Genomic DNA, 5,379 nt, shown 5'->3' on the forward strand with positions numbered 1-5,379 from the left:
TGCATTAATAAACAGTTCTCAATGATCATTCAAGCATTTAACAAATCATTCCTATGATGAAAAATTACTTAAACCTCTAACACAACTCTTTCAGGAATTTCATCAAACACTTTTGGTGCATGAAATTCCCAGAATCTAGATTTCAAGTGATTATCAAGGATCTAGCATAGAGAACAGTTGTTTAGAGAAATGAACCAATGAATCTAGCCCCAAGCACTCCTAATCTAACACTTTAGCTCCCTAACCTACACATCTAGAACCTCATTAAGGTAACTACTCACTAATCATGATCAACACACTAGATCCTTTGCAAGATGTGTTGTTAATCATGATTCGAAGTTGATTTTGATGAATAGAAATGATGAACAAGATGGAAAGAAACTGCAAATCGATTTAAACTCTCTAAAACAAAGTGTATTAAGTGGTTTTTCACAAAAGGGGGAAAAAAGACTAAAAGTAGATTAAGTTCTCCCCAAAAATTAGGTCTAAAAACCTTATAAAGGAGGCTTGGGCGAACCGGGTCAACCCGGAACAAACCGGGTACTGACCCGGCCTTGATGGGCAAAGAAGGGTTTGCCACGGTCTGGTGCATCCTTGGTGTGACCGTGGCATTCCTGACCGTGTCAAAGTTTTTACTTGTGTTCTTGGTTCCTTTTGTTGCCGCGGTCTGATCAAGCTTCATCTGGGACTCGTGGCAAGTTAACCGTGTCAAACGCCGAAGATGTGTAGAGGTTGCCACGGTCAAGCCTCCAGACCGTGGCATTCACACCGTGCCAAAACTCGCATGCATGTGAGGACCTTCCCAGCCAAGTATATGCTTGCCACGGCCAAGTCTCAGGCCGTGGCATTGAGATCGTGTCAAAAGCCGAAACTGTGTAGAAGTTATCTCCAGCCTCTTGTTCATTTGCCACGGTCAAGTCCTAGACCGTGGCAATCAGCTCGTGCCAATCGCCGAAGGTTGCAAGATGTTGCCACGGCCAAGCTTCATACCGTGGCATGTTTAACTTAGTCATCCTGGGCTGTCTGGACCATCTCGCATTCCGGAGAGTGTAACTTCCTGGAGACCTGTCCGAATTGAGTGATTCCGGTTTCAGAAGACAGAGGACTCATTTATCTCCAACTTTGATGAAGGAAGTTTCAGTGCTTGGGAAGTGTAAGGTTTCCTGGAGGGAACATCTTTGAAGTGCATTTACACGACCAGAGAGAAGCGTCTAGACATGTGTCCATTCCGGAGACCGTATCTTTCTGCTCAAAGCTCCGAATTGACTGATCTCGGTTGTTCTGGAAAGAAGACTCAAATGTCTCTGATTCTCATGAAGGCCGCGAAAACTGAATCGGTCTGGAAGTGCACCGTCCTTCGCATCCTTCAGAACTGATCTGCTCGGTCCGGAATACCTGCGAGACAGGGGTTTCTTCCGACGAGCTTATCTCTCTGCTCACGCGACCGAATTCCACGATTCTAATTGCTATGAGACCGTGCTCCAATGCTCTCCAACTTCTATGAAGGACCCGCCGTCTGAATCGGACCGGAAGGCTCCCCGGACAGGCGATTTCTGAGACTCGTTCACACCCGGAGATTTTGGCCGATACACTTCATTCGCGGTACGTGAAAATGGCCGGTAAAGCTTCCCGCGGTACATGAAAATGGCCGGTAAAACCTTCCTGGCCAGCGAGAATGGCCGATAATCTCCCAAGACCTGATTTTTCCACTTTTTCAAGCTTTGCTCACCATTCCACCTCCTGGATTCATCTTTTCAGTTCCATATTCACCTGACAGACACTCAAAATATGCAAAGACTCATTGGGACCTAATGCATCTCCTAAGTTCTAAAATAAACCCTAAGGACCTAAAATGCATGAAATAAAACATGATTTGGGATGATTTATGCAACCTAAATGATGCAAATTATGAACATATCAACTCCCCCACACTTGTCCTTTGCTTGTCCTCAAGCAAAAAGAACAAATGAGAGAAAGTGGTTGTATGCAATGGGAGTTCACATTTTCTTTTTTGAGAGAAGTGATCACAATGAGAATTCAAGTTCATGCTCAATTATGCAATGCAAAGTCATACTCAGATGTATGTCAACTCAGCAAGGAATCTCCACAAGTTCTTCTCTCTCTCAACTCTTTCACATTCATTAAGCCTTTATCAGGTGGATCTCATGATGCAAGGTTTAAACAAGCTGGCTTGGCTAGGGAGAGGCTATGAGATTAAAATGATCTCATCAGTGTTCAAGTGGGTTAAATGCAGCAAAGGGATCTCTCTATGAATGATCAAACTTTGGCAGAATGCTAAAGGTAAAAAGCAACCTATGCATACAAGGGCAAAGACTCATCACTCCCCACCCTCTACTCAAAGCTTCCTCACTTGCTCAAAAATCCTCACTTTTCACTCTCATTTTCCTCTCACTAGGGGATTTACTTTTCACAATTCCTCTCAAGTCTTGGAACTCAAACTTTACACAGCTCTTTTTCTTTTACAACTTCTAGCCTCTTCTTTCTTTCTTAACAAAACATTTGAGCCTTTCGGCTTCTTTTCTTCCTTTTTTTTTTACTTAGAGGCTAGACTCTTTCTTTTCAACAAACCAGAGCTCACTTTCTCAAAACACCAAGACTGATTTCTTTTTCTTTCATTCCCCTAGCTATTTTCACTCTCTCTTTCCCACTCATCTCACCTTTTTCCACTCACCAAAAAGTCTTTTCCCCCACACTTATTCCTCACCAAAACTCTCAGTTCCTAGATGTTGGAACACAGCACTCAATGAGACCTGCCCTTGTCGCTCTAAACCTAACACTTTCTGCTAAGTTTGATCCAAGGTGGCCTTTCAATTCACACACAAACATTGGCTTGAAAGAAGGATGGGTTCAAGGTATGGGAACTGATCCATGATGTGGATTCAGCTACTTGAGCTAAGGAAAAGAGTGGTAAAAACAATGGTTCTAGCTCAAGTATGTATATTGGTATCCACAAGCTTTTTCAAACAATGCATCACAAGATATTTTCAGGTCAAGTTCAAGGTTCCCACTTAATTAGAGTTGAGTTCAATTCAAACTTGCTTCTCAGATTCAAATCATTTCAGACTTTGCAAGCATAGAAAAAGATTCACAAGCATATTCAATTCAAGTTCTCAAAGTGATGTACTCTCTAGAAAACCTATCATTACTCCTTGCAAGATGCAACCTACATGCAAATGCAATCTAGACTCAATCCTAAGAATGAGAATGCAACTACATGATCATTTTTTTGTGTAAATTTTTCAGATTTTTCCATTTTTTTGTTTTTGTTTTTTTTTTTCTTTTATATGCACTTAGATGAATATGCAACTAGAATGTGACTCAAGACTCAAAGTGTAAAATAAGAAAATAGGAAACATGATTAGTAAAGGATGAAACTCCTCCCCCACACTTAAATAACACAGTCCCTTGTGTTATAAAAGTATGAGAAAAAAGTGAAACCAAAGCAAACAGGCAAAATGCAAAAGAAAAAGAAAGTGTACATGCTATTTACAAGGTTTTGAGTATTTACCTCAATCGCTGAGGTCTGATCCCAAGTAATGGGATGGATTGGAGGTGGAGCATGATGGAGTGGAATATCTGGGTGGGCTGCTCTCAGGTGAGTCTGGTTGGAATGCTGTGGCCGGATTCACCCAATCTTCTTTTCCTGGAGGTAGCGCAAAGTCATTGGCAGCTGTGCTTTCTCCCACCTCTTCGCTTGTATCTCGTTTGGGTGAGGTGGCTGGAGCTGTGAGCTTTTTAACCTTCTTCTTAAGCTGCCTAACACAGTCAACCAGCTTGTGGATCGTTTTGTCTTGCCATTTGCACCATTTCTGAAGGGTGTTAACTCTGGAATACAGCTTCCTTGTGTGATAGTCAGGCTCACCCCAAAAGTAAGGATCAAAGTGATACCTTCCTGCTCCCATCCTTCTTTCAAAATCTCTTGGCTCCTCATGCTCACAACCAGTGGTCCTAGTTGTGTCTTCCTCGTCAGCTGGCTCTTTACCCTTAGAATTAATTGGCTTCTTACATTTGGGAATTAGAGGGTGAATGGCTGAGTTGTAGAGCTGATCCTTGAGGACAATAAAGGAGACATTGTGCCTTTCTGTGAGAGTGGTGATGGCTGGGTTTGGCAACAGAACATGAACTTTTTCATCTTGCAAGAGCTTGAAAGTGTACAAGAAGTGTACACCATTGCTTTCTTTTAGAAACCCAACCTTGGTGAGGGTAACTTCATCAATCAACCCAGGTCTGACTGCAACATTATCAAAGACAAAACCTCTTGCTTTCAGAATTTTTGTCACTAGCCATCCATTGTGCAACTTAGTGAGCTTCTTTCTTTTACCCTCACTCCAAGCAATGTCCTTGTAAATCAGCATTTGGCGTGCCAAGAATGCACCGCTAGAAGGGATGTAATGTGGAAGGCGAAACTCTCTCTTGCTCTTCAAGTGACTGATGAGAGGATGAAGACCCATACCCAATAGCTCCATGTCAGCTAGATGCACCACCCCATCATTGTGCTTGGTAAAGAACATTTGGCAAAGCACCTTGTGAGCATAGCGGATTGCTGGGTTTCTTATCCATGAACTCTTGCATCTTCCTCCTCTGAAGCTCCCAAAAGCAATTGTATCCCACAAGTCAGTAATCATGTGATCAGGGTATGTGAACTTCACTGTCTCTTCTTGTGCAGGTCTTGTAAAAGCAAAGATCTCATCAAGTTCTTTGAAGCTTACATGGTGTTGTGCACCATCTATTTTGAACTCTATGTGCCCAAGACCATTGCCCTCCTTGATTCTTGCATCTCTAGGGCCATATCCACAAACTTGAAGGGATGCAAGAAATTCTTGTGTAACACCATCATGAGCCACATCTTTCATCTCAAAGAATCCACCAAACCCCATGTTGTTGAAAATGAGCTGAACCTCTTCAAGAATACCCATCTTCCTCAGCAGTTCCATATCAGGGAACTTGGTTTGCTGCACTTTTGCACTTCTGAACATGTCAAAGTAGTCATCAAAAGTTGGCTCTCTGTCCTCAGAACCTGACTTTGCTTGCTTGGCCCGCTTCAATGCTGTTTCAGGGTCACTCTCTGTTCCGTCTTCATCCTCAGCCACAGCCACCTCTTTTCCTGCCCTGTGAACGACCTCAACCAATGCCAGCTCAGTACCAGAAGTTTTTGAAGTGGAGGCCTTTGTTTTCTTTGGTGCAGCAATCTTCTTTGTTTTCTTCTCAGCTGAATCCTTTGGCTTTCTCCTCCTTTTCTGTTTCTCGAAAACTTTGTGCCCAAAAGGCAAAATCTGATCCTCTGATTTCTCTTTTTTAGATTTCTCCATGGCTGCTTGTCTTTTTGTTCCTCCCATCCTGCATTTTCTCAAACCATTG

Source organism: Eutrema salsugineum, unplaced genomic scaffold (genome assembly GCF_000478725.1).
Source record: "Eutrema salsugineum unplaced genomic scaffold, Eutsalg1_0 scaffold_4, whole genome shotgun sequence".
In the NCBI taxonomy this organism is placed as follows: domain Eukaryota; kingdom Viridiplantae; phylum Streptophyta; class Magnoliopsida; order Brassicales; family Brassicaceae; genus Eutrema; species Eutrema salsugineum.